This window comes from Hibiscus syriacus, unplaced genomic scaffold (assembly GCF_006381635.1).
Source record: "Hibiscus syriacus cultivar Baekdansim isolate YM2019G1 unplaced genomic scaffold, ASM638163v2 tig00110733_pilon, whole genome shotgun sequence".
Classification (NCBI taxonomy): Eukaryota; Viridiplantae; Streptophyta; class Magnoliopsida; order Malvales; family Malvaceae; genus Hibiscus; species Hibiscus syriacus.
In genome coordinates this window covers 2,126,819-2,150,182 of record NW_024062845.1, presented here as the reverse complement: position 1 = coordinate 2,150,182, position 23,364 = coordinate 2,126,819, and the positions used below count along the sequence as shown (strand labels likewise).

At 36.6% G+C, this 23,364-nt stretch overlaps 1 pseudogene; it reads left to right on the top strand.

Annotated features, from left to right (window-relative positions):
- The first annotated feature begins 554 nt into the window (after positions 1–554).
- Positions 555–23,364, top strand: part of LOC120139258 — a 29,669-nt pseudogene continuing 6,859 nt past the window's right edge.

The following is a 23,364-nucleotide window of genomic DNA, read 5'->3' as shown; positions in this document are numbered from 1 at the left end:
CTTGACAATATCTAATTAAAACTTGAATAATTACTTGATTTGACATCCATATAATAAACACAAACTGACATTCTTAGTTAAATCCATTTAAGGAAAATCGAGTTGAAATACAATTAACTCAATAAATATCTACTAACAACCTAATTAAAATAGTTAAGTGGCAATAAAATTACAGCAAACCCAACGGCTTCATACCCTACGCTGTTGTAAGTTGTAACTAGGTTTGATTAAAGCTTTTGGCCTCACCAAACAAACACTTCAACAAAACAATGTTATTTGCTAAATTTATAAAGATGTAAATTTGAGAAAAAAATAATTGAATGATCAAAACTAAAGTGTGAAAATAAGTGAATGATTAAATAGGTTGTTTAAATAATAAATAAGAAGTCCTTTTTAGTCATTTCAAAATATACTGTCCTCACAGTTTATTTTTAATAGTATTTCCTTTTCGGTCATTCTCCTTCAGACACTACAGTCTGCCTCTCGAGTAAATATTATATATTGCTCAGAAGTAAACAACTTTCTCGTTGAGAAACCTACAAACTCTCATTTTCATGGAAAATCTATCGTATTGTCGGAAACCAAGCAGATATGCTTCCCAGGCTGCACTCACCAAGCGAACAGCTTCTTGCAATGAAACCACCAACTTCTTGAGAATAACTATGTACGACGACGTTTTCGGTGGTCCACCGAGGTTTGGCACCTATAGTCGCCTGGCTTTTTCACCGAGGCCCGAGGACTATACCGAGATTTTCGGTGGATTCACGCTTCTCGTGCTGTGTCGATTTCGGTGTTGAATCTTCCGTTGGTAGAGGATAACGACGAGGTAATGCTTGATGCACGGAACCCGAGGTTTAACTACGACGAGGTTTCGGTAGATTTCACAACTTCGAGGCTTCGTACGAGGAGCTGATGAGATCAGCCAATTGAGGTAACGATCATAATTGTGATGATGGTTCTTCAGATGAAGCTTGGTACGCTCATTACTTCTTTTCTGATGTTATAATAGTTTTGATATTAATATTAGTTTTCAAAACAAGAAATAAGCACATTTTTCGGGGCTACCATATGTACGAAATTTAGTATGATAACTACTGCACTGGAAAGTGTTTAGTTTTATTCATATTTTCTGGCGTTTTTCTCTGTGGGCTTTAACTCTTCTTGAAATTTTAACTTGGATTATGGCGACAACTTATCTTTTTGATCCACTTTTATAGTCTGGTTACTTATTATTGTTCTGCTTCTGCAGGAGTTAATGTACCTGTAGTTCTTCATTGTACTGTAGTATTGTTCTTTTGGTGTTTGAATTAACATAATTTCTAACCACAACTGATGCATTTTACTTCTCTGCGTAAAACTTCTAGATATGTCATGGTTGATTTTTTTTTTAATGTAATCTGGGGTAATTTCGATGATGGGAATTCATTTGTTTCCTCTCATAGGATGCAGGCAGAAGTAGAGTCTCTTTTGGTAGGCCGGATCATTACGAAATATATGGATATGTCTCCAATGGAGGTAGTTTCGAGCCAATTGATAGCGCTTTGGTGTTCGATGTATCATATCACAAGGCTGCTCGTAGAAGCAACGGGGATCAGTCAAATGGGGTACGCAGCTGCATGACCCTGAACACACCTGTATAATTGGAACTCCCTTACAAAAGACGGACGGCAAGAATCCACCATTGCGTGTGACTGATGGTGCTTGTTTCAATGAGATCTTTGTAACAGTTCCAGATATCAACCTAAGAACAGACGTGCCACCGCCCTCTAGACCACCACCACTTGTCAATGTCGAAAGTGGTGACTATCAACTGATTATTGTTCTGCTTACTTATTATTGTTCTGCTTCTGCAGGAGTTAATGTACCTGTAGTTCTTCATTGTACTGTAGTATTGTTCTTTTGGTGTTTGAATTAACATAATTTCTAACCACAACTGATGCATTTTACTTCTCTGCGTAAAACTTCTAGATATGTCATGGTTGATTTTTTTTTTTAATGTAATCTGGGGTAATTTCGATGATGGAAATTCATTTGTTTCCTCTCATAGGATGCAGGCAGAAGTAGAGTCTCTTTTGGTAGGCCGGATCATTACGAAATATATGGATATGTCTCCAATGGAGGTAGTTTCGAGCCAATTGATAGCGCTTTGGTGTTCGATGTATCATATCACAAGGCTGCTCGTAGAAGCAACGGGGATCAGTCAAATGGGGTACGCAGCTGCATGACCCTGAACACACCTGTATAATTGGAACTCCCTTACAAAAGACGGACGGCAAGAATCCACCATTGCGTGTGACTGATGGTGCTTGTTTCAATGAGATCTTTGTAACAGTTCCAGATATCAACCTAAGAACAGACGTGCCACCGCCCTCTAGACCTCCACCACTTGTCAATGTCGAAAGTGGTGACTATCAAAATGGCCAAAATGCTCCTTCTGGAGGGACAATGGGTCATGGATCACCTCCTTTCTTCGATGTTGAGATAGATGCGAGCTTAGCTATTGCGGCCTCTGCAGCTGCCATGAAAGAAGCTATGGACAAAGCTCAAGTAAAGCTGTAGAATGCCAAACAAGTACTAGAGAGGAACAGAGAGGGAACCAAAAGCTTTATAAAACTAGGTTCAAAATCTTATGGAAAAGTTGAGGAGGAAAAGGCCAGTAAGGCTATTAATGGTAAGAAATTAATTGAAGCTGATGAACTAGAAAAATGTGAGAAGTGGGTATATGTTCAGGAAAAAGACAATGAACTTGGAGTTGGGCTGGATGTGGAAGCGAAAGAGAATGGGCAAGAGGAGAAACAGACTAGTAAAAGTAATGAAAATCCGGAAAGAGTCCATGAGTATCTAGAAAGGGAAGAGGAGAAGAAAATGTTAGGGGATGTTTTTGAACAAGAAGAAATTGAGAAGAAAGAGGAGATGGCACGTGAACTAGAAGAAAGTGAGAGGATACGGAAGATGACTCTTGAACAGATAGAGAATGAGAAAAGACTAAAACAAGCAAGCCTGCATGAACTAAATGAGAGAGAATAGCGAAAGGCTCTCTATCAGGATGATTCAGAGAAGAAAGAAAGAGAGGCTCATGCGAAAGACGAAAGTAATAGAAGCTCAAAGGAGGTTACCTAGCAAGGGAAGAATGCGAGACAACAAAAGGAGATTATTGAAAGAGAGGAAGTGGTTATTATACTAAAAGAGGCTTGTGAAAAAGAAAACATTGAGAAAATGCTTGAGTAAGCAATTGAGCAAAGAGATTACATCAAACAAGCGAAAGAGGTGCAAGATAGAGAAGATGAACTGAAACTAAAGTAGTTGAATTGGAAGAAACTGAAGAACTGAAGGAAGAAAATAATGTGTATCAGAATATTGAAAGAGATGAAAGTAGGAAGAAAAAGAAAATTGCTTTAGAAAATCATCAGCATGAGGGGAGATAGCATCATGTAGATGTGGCATCCGATGTGGTCAGCTATCTGGATTATAGCAAGAAATGTCAAGACAATCAATCACGTAGACATCAAGGGTTGAAACTTGCTTATGAATGCAGGGTGAGAGCAAGGTATATCGAGGTTGAAGAAAATAAGGATAAATACATGTCAGCTCAACCGGTGAAATAAACTTTTGAAACTGAAAGGCAACGAGAAGTTGCTAAAGCATCTGAGCTAGGGAAAGCAAACGTTAACGGAACCTTTCAACAAGTTAAAACAAGAAAAAGCGCAGAAAGGAACGACTAGAATATTGATGACAACCTTGCATCTGAAGACAAAGCTGAAAAGCAGAAAAGAGAAAGAGAATTGAAAAATGAACGTCTTAGAACAATAGAAGTAAAAAGAGAGAGGGAAATGGAGAAAGATAGGATTAGGATGGTTTTTAACATAAAAGTTCTTGACGCTCGTGAAAGGAGATATCATGAAGCTCATGAGAGAGCAGAAAGGGATGCTCTAGAAAGAAAAACTGCTGAAGCTCATCAAAGAGCAATGGAAGAGGCACATGATAGATTAGGGAAGGCATGTGCGAAAGCTAGGGAGAAGTCTTCCATGGAGGCCGGACTCAAAGAAGAACATGCTGCTGTGGAGAGGGAAAATACAGAGGCTCGAGAGCATATTGTGGAAAAGGCAATGACTGAAATGGCTGCTTTTGAGGCAAGAGAACGAGTAGAACAATCTATGTCAGATAAATTTTCATCTTCTTCTAGACACAGTGGACTTAGAACAAGCTCTTCGTCCTCAGTAAGATTGTCCTTAATTTCTCTTTTTATGAAATTCATGGTCTGAGGCAGCATTCAAGTGGGAGCTAAATTGACAGGATCTACATTTTCAGAGGACCAATACTTTTGGTGGTTTATACTACCTATATGCATCTGCATATAATGGTAGGTTTATAAGATCATCTAAAGAAAAAAAATATATTCTGGTTTTCTTTTCTAGTTATAAAAAATTTACTTTTGTGTATGAGGAGGTTGAAGGTGAACCAACTCAGAGGTGTAAAGCTAGACTGGAGAGACATCAACGAACAACTAAACGTGCGGTATGATTTCTTCTTCACAAAATCTGGAATGCGTACATATGCATAAAAGAATAATATCAAGTTTTTTTGGATTGTAAGCAAAAGCTCTTGAAGACAAGAATATGCGTGATCTTATTGTTCAAAGGGAGCAAGCAGAAAGAAATGTATTCATTGGTGTTCTTAATTGTGATATATTTCCTGATTACAAATCTTTGCATTTTCTCTTTGCACCAACTAACAAAAACTGTAGATGCTGATGTGAAGAGGTGTGTAATACCTCGAATTCTGGGTCAGTAGTTCAGGTCAATCTGAGACCCATAGGTTGAGCCCATTAGATCTCCTAGATAAGTCTATGTTGGTTTTGGGCTCAAGTTTGGCCTAAGAAGTTATGGTAAGTGATGGTTTTAAGTTGAGGTAAAGAGGAAAGGGACAAAATCAACAATTTACCCATAGCTTGTTTTAAAGGATAAAAACCCCTTTTTTTTCTTGAATTCACATGTAAACCAAACCCACCAAAACTATCTTCTTTTCTTTCGTCCTTTTTCCTCTCAAGAGAAACCTTAAAGGAGAAAGCTTTTCAAATTCCAAGCTTGATTAGAAGAAATCAAGGTAATAACCTTAATCTCCATCCATTAAGCTTCATTTAGAGCCTTTAATCTTAAGTTTTGGTCAAGGTTTTCAAAATGGGTTTTTATGAAAGTTAAAGAAATCAGAGGATTTAAGCTTGTTTTAGTAAAATTAGGTTGTTAGAGTGTTATTAACTCTATCTCCAAGCTCTAAAAAGTTAGTAATCTTCTTATCTTTCTTTGTCTTAGTGAAAGAGTTAGGAGAGAGTTCTAAAGCAAGGGGTAAGGAAAAGGTGACCCCTAGTTGATTCGAGAGAAGTTTTAGCAGCCAAGAAGGCCAGGTAACACATTCACAACTCCTTCATACCCTTAGTGGGCCATTAGAATTTCAAGATAGCTTGAGAGTTGAGTTTGAGCATGTTGAGTATATTTCTATGGTAGATTCATATTAAAGTTATTTTATCATGTTTTAAGCCTTATTTATGACCCCTATAAGCATATTAGACTTAATAACTAATTGGGAAACCTTAAGGTAAGAAATTTTGGGAGTTTGAGAGGTAAATTTGTGCCTAAATAGGGTATTTTTTAGGTTTGGTATCGAACTGTTCATAAGGAAACCATGAAATCAAGAGTTTTTGATGAATAATACCGATACTGAGGGTTCAGTATCGAGACCGAAGGTTTCGATCTCGAGACTAGGATTCCAGTAGGCTATTTTGGTATCAATATTCTAGGGAGTATCGATACCCAAGGTCACAGTATCCATACTCTCATATGAGTATCGATACTTCCTCTTTCTTTCAAGGCATTTCAGCTGAGGTATCGATACCTTGGGTTGGATATCGATATCGAGGATAGGGTATCGGTATTGTAAGACCAATATTGATACCAAGGTTAAGAGTTGGGCTTTAATTCAAGGGAAATTATAGAATCAAGTAAGGTTTCCCAAAAGATTATAACTTTTCCCAAATAAGACTACGAGTGAGAACAGTAAAAATACTTAATTTAAACATAGCAATGAGATAAAGTAGGGTGAAATAAGACTAACCTTATTTGAATGCTCGGGAAACCATCAAGACACTTGAGTTCATTTAGAAAAGCTAGCAGTGTTGAAAGTATAGATTCATTCTGGCTATATCCTCAGGGAGTGCGCAAGGCACTTTAAGCTAACTAACTAAGGCCAAGGCCTGACACTCGCAAGGGGTGGGTTAGTCGAGGGTGTTAACTAATGCAAAGATTTCGGGCAATCATCCTTGGTAGACTAGAATGGTGTGTGAGCTTCGAGATGTAGAAACCTCAGTCGTACCATGATGTCTACCATAGAAGAGAAAGTGAGTATACAAGTATACTCACTAAAGCAAGGCAGTAGACTTGATAGCTTGAGTCTTTCAGTGATGCACTTTTAATATGTTCTAGTTATTAGTGTGGCACTGATCTAGTAGCTCAGCATTTGAAATTTATTTCTTGACAAAAATTAGGTGGAGCAGTTAAGGAGAAATAAAGAGATAGATGTTTAGACTGTAATACCCCTAACATCAGGTCAGTGACTAAAATGTAAGGATTTAAAATTTAGCGGTTCATTTTTGATAAATTGAAATCTTCAATGATTGATTTGGAAAATTTTGTATAGGACTTATTATTAAATATTGAAGGATGGAAGGGAAAAGTGGTATTTTGGCAAGAAATGAATTTAAAATTGATTTTAATGTTAATATAACATGCGGTGAGGAAAAGAAAAAGGAAAGCCTAGAAGCATTACCTTCATCTTCCCTTCTTCATTTTCTACCGTGAACTCCATTTTCAAGGTGAGCAATTTTTGAAATTGATTGTTTCTTGTATTTTTTAATTTCTTTTGAGTATTTGGGTGGTATACAAGCTTAAGAAAGCTTAAAGATGATTAGAAGCTATGTGATTAATGAGTTAATGGTGAACTTGGTAAAATGGAGTATTAAGGAGTTGATGAAAATTGAGTAGTTTTTGGATAGGTATAATTGATTTATTAAAGGTCTGAATAAGATATTTGAAGTATTAGAAAGGATTGGAAACATAAGAATGGGTGTGATTTTAGTCTAAGTGTTTTAGTGATAAAAATGTGTTAAAGGGGATTTAATATAAATAAGTTGGTTGTGATAAGTGTTAGTAAGTTTAAGGGTTTGATTGGAGTTAGAAGTATGAAATTTAGGTGAGTTTTGGGTAAAATTCGAAGTGAAATGAGTGAATTATGGGCAAGGGTATCGGTACTAGAAGAAAATATCGATACCATATGAATCAGATGAACAAAATCGATACTAAAGGGGTAGTATCGATACTTGGGGTATCGATACCAATAGTATGATATAGATACTGTAATTGAAAAGAAAATTTCAAAATGCAATTTGGGTATTGATACTGAGGTAGGTATCGATACCATAGAAGGGAAGTATCAGTACTGGGTATAGAGTACCGATACTGTTCAACCTGAAATTGTAAATTATGGGTTTTATTTAGTTGATGTAAATGCTGATGGGTTAACAATTATTTGAGATTTGTTATTCATTTTGGTTATGTTAATGTGTAGATTTCGATCAAGAGCAAGTACCGAACGACTCGAAGTAGTAAAGAGATTTAGCGAAAGTGAAAAGGATTTTGCTTAGGACTTAAGTGAGGCAAAGGTGAGTGCAACTTACTTATTTTATATTCGATATGAGGATGGCTTGCGATGAGCTAACCTCAAAGGTTTTCGATCGAAAACTGTTTGAATTATTTTATGTTAAATTTTATTGTTTTTACTTAAATTGTATTTCATAAGCATTATTTTGATTATGTTACTATGAGTATATGTGTTCTATGTGAATGAATGATAATTTGAAGAATCCTATGTGAGTACTTATATGGTTCAAGCCCAAAGTATGTGTTATGAGAATTAGAGGTATAATTGGTATGCCATGAGTCGAGGGTTCTACGCGGTCCTTTGGGAAAAATCTATGTTGCACTTCGGTGCATATTCTACGTGGCACTTTGGTGCAAATTCTACGCGACAGTTTCGATTGCAATTATAGTGCACAACCTCAGAGTACTCACATACATTGTGTTCTCATATGCGTTGGGCTAATTAAACAAATTGATGTGGATTGAAAAGTGCTTAACAATATATGTTATTTATATGAAATGCATCATGTTTTTCGTATTAAATGTTTTCTCATAAATGTTTAAGTAAGTGTTTTAATATTTTATTATGTTCATTTATGCCTCAATAAGTCAAAGACTTAGCGTCTGAGTGTTTTCACACGTAGGTTCAAAGAAGACAGAAGAATAAAGCTACGTCGGGACATCATATCTTTTGTAAAGATCATATCATATCGATTTGAACAGTGGGTGGTTTTTTATTTTGAAGTTTTTTTGGCATGTACTACAAATGTTTAAATCGCAAATGCTCTGATCTGTTTTGTAACTATACAAATTAAGATTTATTTAAATGTATAAAATATTTTTTTTATTGTTTAATATTAATTTTGATTTTAACTAGTGTTAATAAGGGCTTCGCCACTACAATCAAAGTAAAAAGTCAAATTTTAATCAGATTTTCATAGTCAAAGCATTGAAAAGTCAATGTGACACCTCAGATTTGTATCCGAGTCAGGTATGGGTTGGGGGTGTTACATTTGTTGTATCAGAGCTATAGTTTAACTGATTTTAAGCTCAAAACGAAGTAATTTATGTTTTAAAATGTGTACATGCCAACGAAATATTAAAAATCTTTAATCTGATAGTGTAATAAGTATGATGTCCTTGCTAATATAGTTAAGTGATTATATCTTAATAGATGTTGGACTACGAGGGCTCTCGAAGTGAAGCGGGAGATGGAGTAAATGAGGGTAGTAGCAATTCATGTGCCCCAGTTAGGCAAGGTGAAGAACAGACACCTCATGGAGTTCCTTTGCAAGATCATGGAGTATTGTTTAGGACATTAAATGTAATTCTGAAGCATTTCTAATTGTCTACTCCTCCGGCTCCTAGGATGAATGTTGCTAAGGAACTAAAAAGTTTAGGAGCACCAGAGTTTAGGAGAAGCTGAGGAAGGTCCCGTTGCTGTGGATTTTTGGTTAAACGACATAAATATTATGTTGGATGGTCTCCATTGTTCTGAAATGAAGAAGCTGGATGGAGTAGTCTTATTGCTACAAGGTCAAGCACATATATGGTGTACTAATGTGACGATGAGAGTGCCTAGTGATCAAGTGACGTGACCGTTCTTTTTGGAAGAGTTCAAGAACAAATATATTGGTGATCAATTTATTAGACAAATGAAGCAGGAGTTCATGAATTTGAAACAAGAAAGTCACACTGTGTATGAGTATGAGTGCGAGTTTAATAAATTGAGTAGATTTGTAGCTGAACTATTCCCAACTGAGAAAGATTTCTGTGATTAGTTCAAGGAGGGTTTGCGCCCCAGATTGAATAATTCGCTGATAGCGTTGAATCTTTTTACATTTCAAGAGGTAGTGAATTGAGCTAAAGTATTGGAGCGAGAACATAACGAAAGCTTTGGGGAGCAAAAGACCCAGTTGACTAAGAGAGCGGGTGCCTTATCAAGTGCATCACAATCGAAGAAAAGCTGAGGTTCGGGTTTTCGACCTCAAGCTAGATATGAGTCAGCTGTATCCTTAGGCAGATGATCAAATCCTGTAAGAGCTAAGCAGACTCAATCAACTGAATTAGGAGCTGGAAGATCAAGTCAATGTCAGCATTGTGGCAAAACTCATAGTGGTGTATGTCGAGTAGTCTCTAGAGAATGTTTTAGATATGGGGATAATAGATATTTTATACAGGATTGTCCATTAATGATCGGACAGCCTGTACAATCAGAGAGATCTGCTATTGTATCTCAGAGAGGTAGAGGAAGAGACAGGGGAATGAATCAGTCTTAATTGGTCACTCAACCTGAAATATGGGTGACTGCTCGGGTATACAACCTTAAGACTAATAAATATCGTGATGATTCAGAGATCATCATAGGTACTTTCCAATTAATTGATAAACTTTTTTTGGTATTGATTGACCCAGGTTCAACTTATTCTTATATTAGTAGTAAACTGGTGAGAGATTTAGGAATCCAGTTAGAAGCTATAAGTATTGATGTGAATATGACTAACCCGCTAGGGCATAGTGCTCGGGTGAACCAGATTTATCGAGAGTGTCCTATAAGGATTCAGGGAATTGAATTCCCTACTAATATAATAGAATTACCCTTTGACGAGTTTGAGGTTATATTGGGAATAGATTGGTGGTATCGTTACTATGCTAATGCTGACTGTCAATTGAAGTGGGTAATTTTGAGAAGTTCTGATGGATTAGAGGTGATTGTGGTCAGTGAGAGAATTAATCCATTATATAATGTGATATCGGTAATGTTGGCTAAGAAGCTAATGTTGCAAGGATTTCAAGTTTTCATCACCAATGTGATTGATACTCGAGCCGCAGAGATGAGATCGGAGGATATTCCGGTCGGTTAAAGAATTTCCATATGTGTTTCCATAAGAATTACCGGGATTACCTTTAGATAGAGAGGTTGAATTTCAAATTGAGGTAATGCCTGGAAAGATACCAATTTCGATGGTTCCTTATAGAATGACCCAAAGGAATTGAGGGAGTTAAAGGCTCAGTTGCAAGAGTTATTAGATAAAGGATTCATAAGACCAAGTGTATCACCTTGGGGTGCGTTAGTGCTATTTGTAAAGAAGAAAGATGGTTCGATACGTCTATGTATTGATTATCGGTAGCTCAACAAGGTGACAATAAAGAATAAGTATCCTCTCTCGAGAATCGATGATTTATTTCATCAACTCAAGGGAGCTTTGGTGTTCTCTAAAATTGATTTTCTCTCAGGCTATCACCAGCTGAAGATACAAGAAGAGGATATTCCAAAAATAACTTTTAGGACCCGATATGGCCATTATGAGTTTATGGAAATATCTTTTAGATTAATTAATGCACCGGTAACATTTATAGATCTTATGAATAGGGTATTCCAACTGTAACTCGAGACAGCTTAAGCCCAATAAAAGGAATTATCTGACACATGATCTTGAGTTAGTAGCGGTGGTGTTTGCACTGAAGATATGGTGCCACTATTAATATGGTGAACGATGTTATATTTATACGAAACACAAAAGTTTAAAGTATTTGCTGACTCAAAAGGAGCTAAACTTGAGGCAGAGGAGATGGATCGAGTTAGTTAAAGATTTTGATACAATTATAGACTATTATCCAGGGAAGACTAATGTTATAGTTGATGTACTTAGCCGAAAGACTTTTGCATCTTTACACATGTTAGATGCCCGATTTTCTTTTAAGGACAGTGATGCTCTAGTGACTGAATTAAAGCTAAAACAATTATTGTTGGAGCGAATAAAGGAGTTGCAAAGGAGAGATGATAAGTATTTAGCAAGATTGGAACAAGTGGAAAAAAAGTGAAATCAATGACTATGAAGTAAAGTCTGATGGATGTTTATACTACAAAAACTGAGTTTGTGTTCCAAGTGATGAAGAGTTGAAGAAAGATATACTTTTTGAAGCGTATTGTAGTCTGTTGACTATGCATCCAGGAGGGAACAAGATGTATCAAGATTTAAAATGGCGATACTGGTGGCCAGGTATAAAAAGAGCTATCACAGAGTTTATTACAAAGTGTCTAACCTGTCAACAAGTGAAAGTTGAACATCAAGTGCCTTCTTGACTTTTACAATAGATCTTCATTCCTCAATAGAAATGGGAAAGAGTTACGATGAATTTCATAACAGGGCTACCATTAACATTGAATAAAAAGGATTCAATTTGGGTAATTATCGATAGGTTAACAAAGATAGTTCACTTCATTCTTGTTTGAATTGATTATTCAATAGATAAGTATGTTGAATTATTCATCAAGGAGATAGTTCGACTACATGGAGTACCTGTTTCAATAATATCTGATAGAGATCCAAGGTTCACTTCGAGGTTTTAGAAGTCTTTACATGGAGCCTTGGGTACCCGATTGAACTTTCAGACAGATGGTCAATCCGAGCAGACTATTTAAGTTTTAGAAGATATGCTAAGGGTGTGTGTGATATAATTCAAAATATATCGGGAAACGTTTTTGCCTTTGGCATAATTCGCTTACAATAATATTTATCAATCTAGTATCAAGATGGTGCCCTACTAAGATTAATATGGAAGAAAGTGTCGAACATCATTAAATTGGTTTGAATTGAAAGATCGAGACATAGTGTGGCCATATTGATCAAAGAAGTCAAAGAGAAAGTGAAGATTATTCAAGATAATCTTAAGATAGCCATTGATCGACAGAAGTCTTACTCACACTTGAAGAGAAAGGAAATTGAATACCAAGTAGGTGATAAAGTATTTCTCAAAGTATCACCCTGAAAAAAGATTCTCCGTTTTGGATGCAAAGGAAAATGAAGTCCACGATTCATTGGGCCCTATGAGACCATAAAAAGAGTTGGACCAGTAGTATATCAGTTAGTATTGCCACTGGAAATGGAGAAGATCCATAATGTTTTTCATGTTTCGATGCTTAGAAGATATCGATAAGATCCTTTTCACATCATAGCACCAGAAGATATAGAAGCCCAATATGATCTGACCTATGGGGAAGAACCAATGCAGATTTTAGCATATGAATTCAAATAACTAAGGAACAAGATGATTCTGTTAGTTAAAGTTCTTTGGAGAAATCACAAAGTGGAAGAGGCGACATGGGAGTATGAAGAGGATATGAGAAGATAATTTCCTCATCACTTTTTGCAATGAAAAATTTGATGACGAATTTTCTTATGGGGAGAATTGTAATACCCCAAATATCGGATCAATGACTAAAGTGTAAAGATTTAAAATTTAACGGTTTAATTTTGATAAATTGAAATGTTCAAGGATTGATTTGGAAACTTTTGTTTAGGACTTATTATTAAAGATTGAAGGATGGAAGGGAAAACTAGTCTTTTGGCATAAAATAAATTTAAAATTCATTTTAATGTTAATATAACATGTGGGAAAATTGAGAAAAAGAAAAAGAAAAGCCTAGAACCATTACCTTCATCTTCTCTTCTTCATTTTCTACTGTGAACTCCAATTTCACAGTGAGTAATTTTTGAAGTTGATTGTTTCTTGAATTTTTGAATTGGTTTTGAGTCGTTGGTGGTATAGAAGCTTAAGAAATATTAAAGTTGATCAGAAGCTATGGGATTGATGAGTTAATGGTGAATTTGGTAAAATGGGTTTTTAAGGAGTTGATGAAAATTGAGTAGATTTTTTTTAAAGGTATAATTGACTTGTCAAAGGTTTGAATAAGATATTTGAAGTATTAGAAAGGATTGGAAACATGTTTGAAGAATGAGTGTGATTTTTAGTCTAAGTGTTATAGTGAAAAAAAATTATGTTAAAGGGGATTTAATGGATATAAGTTGGTTGTGATAAGTGTTAGTAAGTTTAAGGGTTTGAGTGGAGTTATAAGTATGAAATTTAGGTGAGTTTTGGGTAAAATTCGAAGTGAAATGAGTGAATTATAGGTAAGGGTATCGGTACTGGAAGAACAATATCAATAGTATATGAATCAGATGAACATAATCTATACTGAAGGGGTAGCATTGATACTTGGGGTATTGATACCAATAGTATGGTATCGATACTGTAATTGAAAAGGAAATTCCAGAATGTAATTTGGGTATCGATACTGAGGTAGATATCAGTAACATAGAACGAAAGTCTCGATACTGGGTATAAAGTACCGATACTGTTCAGCCTTAAATTGTAAATTAGGGGTTTTATTTAGTTGATGTAAATGATGATTGGTTAATAATTATTTGAGATCTGGTATTCATTTTGGTTATGTTAATGTGTAGATTTCGATCAAGAGCAAGTACCAAACGACTTGAAGTTGTAAAGAGATTTAGCGAAAGTGAAAATGATTTTGCTTAGGATTTGAGTAAGGAAGGTGAGTGCAACTTACTTATTTTATATTCGATATGAGGACGTCTTGCAATGAGCCAACCTCAAAGGTTTTCGATCGAAATCTGTTTGAATTTATTTATGTTAAATTTTATTTTTTTTACTTAAATTGTATTTAATAATCATTGTTTTGATTTCATTACTATGAGTATATGGGTTCTATGTGAATGAATGATAATTTGAAGAGTGCTATGTGAATACTTATATGGTTAAAGCCCAAAGTATGTGTTTTGAGAATTAGAGGTATAATTGGCATGCCAAGAGTCGAGGGTTTTACGCGATCATTCAGGACAAATCTATGTGGCATTTCGGTGTATATTATACGTGACACTTCCGTGGAAATTCTACGCGGCAGTTTCGACTGCAATTACAGTGAAAAACCTTAAAGTACTCACATACCTTGAGTTCTCAATGATATACATTGGGCTAATTAAACAAATTGATGTGGATTGAAAAGTGCTTAACATTATATGTTATTTATATGAAATGTATCATGTTTTCCGTATTAAATGTTTTCTCATAAATGTTTTCTTAGAAATGTTTAAGCAAGTGTTTTAATATTTTATTATGCTCATTTATACCCCACTAAGTTAGAGACTTAGCGTGTGAGTGTTTTCACACATAGGTTCAAAGAAGATTGAAGAATAAAGCTAGGTTGGGACAGCATATCTTTGGTGAAGATCATATCGATTTGAACAGTAGGTGGTTTTTTATTTTGATATTTTGGTTGCATGTACTACAAATGTTTAAATCGCAAATGCTCTGATATATTTTGTAACTATACAAATTAAGGTTTATATAAATATATAAAATATTTGTTTTCATTGTTTAATATTAATTTTGATTTTAACTAGTGTTAATGAGGGTTTCACTACTACAATAAAAGTAAAAAGTCAAATTTTAATCAGATTTTGAAAGAGTCAAAGAGTTAAAAAGTTAATGTGACACCTCATATTCATATCCGGTTTAGGTACGAGTTTGGGGTGTTACACTGACCAGACCAGATTAGAGTATGTCTTAGTGTTTTAAAGGGTATTTATAATTGTAAACATTGTTGTCCAGTTGAGTCGTATGGCCGATGAAACGACCTTCTATAGAAATTTGACCTCTACCTTGGGACAAATAGTGAGAACCATTCCCCAGAAACCTGCTACCCTACCTATCCATTCAATTCCTCCAGTTATAGCACCTCAGGAAACCCTAGTAGAGAGGCTCTAGAGCTACCGAACCACTGAATTCTTTGGGTCAGTGGATGATGATCCAGTCGTAGTCGATCAATGGTTAAGAGAAATCCTTAGGACTCTTCATCAGCTATATCTCACTCCAGAAGGAATGTTAGAGTGTGTTGTCTCCCTCCTAAAAGGTGACACAATAGACTGGTACAAAATGATAGAAATATCGATAGAGCCTGAGCGTCCCGCCTGGGATCGATTTTTAGAGGAGTTTCGTTAGAAGTATATTGGGGTTTCCCATATAGATAAGATGAGGTATCAGTTCGCTTAGTTGACCCAAGGGAACATATTAGTATTTGAGTATGAGGTAGAGTTCCTCCGGCTAAGTAGATATGCCCTAGAGTTGGTTTCATCAGAGTATCATCGCTGAGGAAAATTCAGAGATGGTCTCCGACTAGATATCTGATAACTCCGTAAAAAGACTCAATTTTCAGTCTTTTCACTTAAGTTATTGCTTGTCTAAACAAAGTATGCACAATATTTTAGTTGCATTTAGTTGCATATAGGTTATATTAGCTTGTGGTGGATAAGTTTTGCTTAGCAAGATTTATTTGGTATGACTGATGCTGCTGAGGATAAATGGTTGTTTAGATTATGTGTGTGCAAGAAACATACAAAGGAATAACATTTTAGTTGTGACAACATAAATTTGCAAAGGCTAACGAAACAAATGATAATGTGAGGAGTAGATTTATCTCGTCGAGATAAGGTTTATCTGAAGAAGTCTGAAGCAGGTGTGACGAAACAACCTATGTCACAAGCTAGCTGGATGACCTACTTCACGTACAAGCAAGCCTTAATTATTCTGACAGCCGCCAGCTGTCTTTCTTTTTTAAGTCCGGGCATTTAATAAAGGTTATTTAAGGAAACTCCAAAAGCATGCAAAGCCCTAGAGGATCTTTCCTTATAAATAACCAGACGTAGCCGCCAAAGAGGATGAGGCAAGGAGGTAGAGAGAAGAGCTTTATCCAAGGCATGAGTAAGCAACAACAGTGCTTTCCCATCGTCAACCAACCAACCTTCCTTGGTGTCCTCCATAACCAGACTTTAGCAGAGCGGTGATCAGGTCTCGAGAGGGGCTGATCACCAAGGCAAGCGCGGTACTTATCAGAATTGTCGCGACAGAGCCCCCAGTTTTGGGAATCGTTCTTCCTTTGTTTTTAACTCTTTATCTATTTGGGGTTGTATTAAACATTGAATCTTAAATGATCTTTGATAGCACCATGACTGTCTTATTTGGTGTTAAACTTTGTTTTTCTTGAACAATATTTTTATGTTTTATGAATGATAAATTATGTTTTACTTTTGACTGTTTTGCTCATCGTTTAAATATTTTACCTTACGCTGTAAGAGCATCGAGAGTTTGCCTGGGGTTTTGGTGAAACATGTGTTGGCAATGTAAGAGCATTGAGAGATAGCCTTTTGTCTAGATAATGATTCTTAGATTTGAGAGAATTAAGATAGATCCACGAGAGCAATGGAATGAATCCAGGATGGTGAAGTTCTAACTTGTTTTCATTAGAGATAAGGAGTGAGTTTCAAACGAATAAAAGGGGTAGACGCTAGAGTAAGATAGACAACACCTATAGTTCACGCTGAGAGGTATTGCTACAACGACAGTTTGACAAACCAAGGGTTGTAGTTAACGCTGAGGAGTATTTCCATAGAAACCGTATAATAATACCTAGTAATCTTGTCGGGCAGATTTATCAAGTCATAGTAATTAATTCTAAACTTAGAATAATTGTTGTCAAGACAAAAGTTTAGCATAAGTGCTCTGTGATACATCTGAATATGTGAGGTTGTTTGCATTATATTTAAACCAACAATTGTCTTATTTTATTCAAGCATTTTGCATACTTATTTTGCCTTGACCAAACTTTTCTGCAATCATTAAATCACTTCTTCGTTTATTTAATATTAGTTCTTAAGCTGACACTAGTAGGAATTAGTTCATGACACTAGTTCTCGTTGTGGTGAAAATATATTTCCAATCCAATCTCTGTAGAGACGATACTCACTTACCCTATATTACTTGAATCGATTGTGTATACTTGCACAGATTTGCTTGCCTTAACATATACATTTACAAGCGATCTAGTTTTTGGCGTCGTTGCCGGGGATTGACAACTGACGAAATTTTTAGCCATAACAAGTTCTTTTTGTGTCACCTTATATTTATTTAGTCTAACATAGTTTATTATTTTATTTTGTAGGTTTTTATTCTTACATGACCTTGAGATCTGCTGGTAAGCCTTTAGAACCATTTGACCTTGAAGTTGAGCAATCGTTCAGACAAAGGTTGCGTGCCCAAAGAACCAGAGAACATTTAAACCAACTCCAAATGCAAGAAAACATGGGAGATTTAGGACATGATGCAGCTATCAATCTTGAAGTTGCAAGGCCAAGCGCAATACGAGATCATTTGAACCTGATTCTCGATGACCTCAATCCAGGCATAGTGGCACCTGAAATACAAGCCACTCATTTCGATCTTAAACCGGTGATGTTTAACATGTTAAACTCTATTGGATAATTTGGTGGTTCACCCAATGAGGATTCTAGGTAGCATGTTTACGCTTTCCTTGAAGTGTGTGTTCTTTCCTTGAAGTGTCTATTCGTTTCGACAACAAGGAGTACATGAAGATGTGCTCAAACTAAAACTTTTCACTTACTCCCTATGCGATAGAGCAAAAGCCTGGCTTAGTGGAGTTCCTTCTGCCTCAATGGAGTCATGGGCAGATTTATGCAAGAGTTTTCTACTCCGATACAATCCACCCAATATGAATACACAGCTTCGCAATGACATTGTGAATTTTCGCCAAGGAGATGATGAATCAATGTGCGAATGTTGGGATAGGTACAAAAGTCTACTTCGTAAATGTGTTAACCATGGCTTTCATGATTAGACGCAAGTGGTGATGTTTTACAATGGAGTCAATCCACCAACTCGAATGATGCTAGATGCCTCAGCAAATGGCACCTTACTGGACAAATCACCCAAGGAAGCTTTCGACATCGTCGACAGGATAACAAATACAAGATTGGGAAACGACAGAAAAACATCTGGAGCATATGAATTAGAGGGTAAGGATTCGTAACAGTTCAAATTTATACCATAACCAATATGTTGAAAAATTTGCAACGTCCTAATGAGGTAAGAGAAGTCAAGGTGACCAATAACGCATGCATATTTTTGTCATGGCAACCATCATGAGATTGAATGCCTGGAAAATAATGATTCAACCAATTTTGTGGGTAACTACAATCAGAGCAACAATAACCCCTATTCAAACACGTACAATCCTGGTTGGAGACATCACCCAAATTTTTCATGGAGTAATCAAGGAAACAACAACAATCAAGCAGCAAATTACAGGCCACAACAAAATAATTCTGACCATCAACATTTTTCAGAATCAACATCATAAGCAGCCCTGGCAAAACAATAAAGGTATAGCTTCTTCCTCTAATAATAATTCCAATACTAATTCCTTGGAGTTATCATTGTAGGAATTTATGGCCTCGACGAAATATTTCATGGCCTCCACAAAGACCTTGATGCACGAACATTCTACAATTATTAAAAAACAAGGAAATTTGTTACAAAGCCAAGCAACACTTTTGCAACTCCATAGTTCATCTCTAAGAGCATTGGAGAGTCAAGTTGGACAAATTGATATGACATTACACTCTCACCTAAAAGGAAATCTCCCTTGTGATACGAAGATCACTAAACATCATAGCAATGAACAATGCAATGTACTTACACTAAGGAGTGGAAAACAGGTCAACCAAGATGACAAGTTTGGGGGAGAACATCTGAACAGTCCTCGCCATGGCATAACACAACCAGAGGATCGAGCTGAAAATGTTGAATGAGAGGAAGCGCCTGAAGAGAAGGAAATAACTGAAGGTTCAGAAAGGCATCGCTCAATCAACGAGAAATTCATGGTCAATGCCAGAGATTCTTCAGCAACAACAGTAAACTATGTGAGACCTCCACCACCATTCCCTCAACGGTTGAAGAAACAAGATGATGACATCCAATTCAAGAAATTTGTTGATTTTCTAGATCAGTTGTGTATCAATGTGCCCTTACTAGAAGCCATCGAACAAATGTCTTCCTATGCCAAGTTTCTTAAGGACATTGTTACAAAGAAACATAAGATAGAACGTGTTGCCATGGCAACATAAATATGTTCGACAATAAGCAAACTCCCACCAAAACAAAAAGACCCTCGAAGTTTTATAATACCATACTCAATTGGTAATGATTTTATAGGACGAGCTCTTGTTGATTTGGGATCAAGTGTAAACTTGATACCAAAGTCCATATTTATGGAACTAGACGGGTATCATGCCTGTCCAACCTCAGTCATCCTACAGCTGGCCGATCGTTCATATGTGCGGCCAAAGGGTACAATAAAGGACGTCATAGTCAAGGTGAATAAATTCATATTTCCAGTTGATTTCCTCATCCTGGATTGTGAAGCCGATGAAAACGCACTCTTAGCCACTGGGAGAATCCTAATAGATTGTGAAAAGGAGAATTTACAATGCGAGTAGGATAGCAAAGCGTCACCATCAATATATTCAACTCCATGAAATATGTGGACGATTCAGAAGAGTGCCAATACATTGGAGAAGAAGAGGAGAAAAAAATCCTTGTACGAGGCAAATCTCTAAGACTCAATGAATACAGCGCTTTATACCATAACCCTACAACTGAGATGCATGAACAAGACACTTTTGGCCCAAGAGAATTATGCTCAGAAGATGATCATGGCCCTGACAATGGAAATCTAAACAATAAACGCCCTGAAAACGATACCAATACACGATACAAAGGAAATACAAAGGATCAACCGAGGCTTCTTCATAATAAATCAGGTATAAAATTCGAACCCTTAGATTATAATGAAGTTAAGTCTCAAGAGTCATCCTTGCAACATGCACTGAAACTGGAAATTAAAACTTTGCCATCAAACTTGAAGTATGTTTATCTAGGAATTGATGAACTCTATCAGTGATAATTTATGCCAACCTAACCTCCGAACAGGAGAATAGTTTGTTGAATATTTTGTCACAGCACAAAAAAGCTCTCGGATGAACAATGACAGACTTGAAGGGAATCAGTCCGACTATATGCATGCACAAAATCAATCTAGAAGATAGCCATAGCACTTCGGTAGAACCCCAAAGAAGGCTCAATCCAATCATGAAGAAGGTAGTCATGAAAGAAATTATAAAATGGTTGGACGCAAGCGTAATTTATCCTATATCCAATAGTTCATGGGTCAGCCCGGTGTAGTGTGTACCAAAGAATGGTGGTGTGACCGTGATTAAAAGTGAACATGACAAACTCCTCACCATAAGAACAGTCACGGGCTGGCGCATATGCATGGATTACAGGAAGCTCAACAAAGCCACAAAGAAAGACCATTTTCCCCTCCCTTTCATCAACCAAATGCTTGATAGGTTAGCGGGAAAAACATTTTACTGCTTCCTCGATGAATACTCAATATATAACCAAATAGCCATAGCACCGGAGGATCAAGAGCACTTTCACATGCCCGTATGGTACCTATGGATTTAGGCGAATACCGTTTGGACTGTTAACGCTCCAGCTACATTCCAAAGATGCATGATGGCAATCTTTTCAGATATGGTGAAAGAATGTATGGAAACATTTATGCACGACTTCTCCATCTCGGGTGATGACTTTGACTGATGTCTCAGCAATCTATCCAAGGTACTGAAACGATGTGAAGAAGCCAACCTAGTGCTGAATTGGGAAAATGTCATTTTATGATAACCGAGGGAATAGCATTGGGTCACAAAATTTCATACCGACGCATCGAAGTCGATAAAGGCAAGGTTGATGTGATTGCAAACCCTCCCTCCCCACCAACGTGCGAGGTGTACGTAGTTTCCTTGGACATGCAGGCTTCTACAGGCGGTTCATAAAAGATTTTTCTCAAGTCTCTAAACCCTTGTGTCTTTTGCTTCAACAAAATCATCCATTTGAATTTACTAATGATTGTTTGCATGCCTTCACAGATTTGAAGAAAAAACTTTTGGCAGTACAAATCGTTATCCCACCAGACTGAAACGAACCTTTTGAGCTCATGTGCGACGCTAGTGACTATGCGTTCAGAGTAGTTCTAGGGCAACAAAAAAGTAAAATCTTTCATGTTATATACTATGCGAGTCGTACTCTTAATAATGCACAAGTAAACTATACCACCACTGAAAAAGAACTCTTAGCAATAGTATTTGCATTCGATAAGTTTAGGCCATATCTAATAGGCACTAAGGTAATTGTACATACATATCATTTTGCCATTAAATATCTAATTAATAAAAAAGATGCAAAGCCTAGACTAATTTGGTGGATATTATTACTATAAGAGTTCGATTTAGAGATCAATGATAGAAAAGGTATAGAAAATCAAGTAGCAGACCAATTGTCTAGGATAGATAATAAACCTGATTGTCCTGACATCACAGAAATTAAAGAGGATTTCCCTGATGAGAAAATATTATTTGTCACGACTGCGCCGTGGTATGCTAACATAGTTAATTTTCTTGTTAGTGGTATTGTTCCTCCTTATTTATCTAGTCGGGGTTGAAAGAAGTTTTGACATGATGTGCGACATTACTACTGGGATGAACAGTTCCTATTCAAGCAATGGGGAGACCAAATAATCCAAAGATGCATTCCAGAAGAAGAGCAGAAAGATATTCTACACCAATGCCACTCGTCACCATATGGAGGGCATTTTGATGGAATGAGAACAGCGAGAAAGTGCTTCAGTCTGGATTTTATTGGCCAACCTTGTTCAAAGATGCGCATGAATTCTATAACTCATGTGATAGATGCCAACGAACATGAAACATATCGAAACGTAATGAGATGCCACGGCAAAATATTCTAGAAATTGAACTCTTTGACGTATGGGGAATAGATTTCATAAGACCCTTTCCCATATCATTTAGAGATTTGTACATTCTCTTGGCAGTGGATTATGTATCAAAATAGGTGGAAGCCATCATAACACCTAAAAGTAATTCCAAGATGGTGTTAAAATTTTTGCACAAAAATATATTCACCCGATTTGGAACACCACGATCTATCATTAGCGATAAAGGAACACATTTTGACAATAAATTAATTGCCAAGGCACTGAAGCGATATAGAGTACGCCGGATTGCTATGGCATATCACCCTCAAACGAATGGACAAGTTGAAGTGTCTAACCGGGAAATTAAATAGATCCTCGAAAAAGTGGTCAACCCAAATCAAAAGGATTGGTCGCCGAAGCTAGATGAAGCACTATGGGCTTATCGCACAACATTCAAGACATTGTTGGGAATGTCACCATTCAAACTGGTCTATGGAAAAGAATGTCATCTAGCTGTTGAACTTGAACATAAAGCCTATTGGGTCCTAAAAAAGTTAAACATGGATGCACAGCTTGCTGGAGAAAGAAGACTCTTGGAATTGAACGAAATGGATGAATTCAGAGCACACGTATACGAGAATGCCTGCCTATACAAAGAAAAAACAAAACGATGGCATGACAGAAAAATATTTCCAAGGTAATTTTATTCTAGACAACAAGTATTGCTCTATAATTCACGTCTTAAATTATTCCAAGGCAAGTTAAAATCATGATGGTCAGGACCATTCATCGTACACCAAGTCCATGACAATGGAGCAATTGAAATCCAGAACCAAAATGATGGTTCCATCTTCAAGGTGAACGGCCAGAGACTCAAGGAGTACAAAGGAGCCTCAGTCATGCGCGACAAACCGGCATCGTTGGCACATGATGCCTAAGAGTTGGGGAAAGTGAAGGAGCAGCACAAGCGATTCGTGGCTGAGGCAGATCAAGAAATGTACAACAGAGTGCTGGAAGATTAATGCTTCGGGTGGGCTAAGTTCGAAGATAATGCCCCAATGAGGAAAAGAGTAGATTGCCAAGCCCTAAAACAAAACGTGAAGTTATAGAACCATTTTCTCAAAGGCAAGTTGATGCCAACATCTCACAACACCACTATCCTCATGAAAAGATTGATGCTCT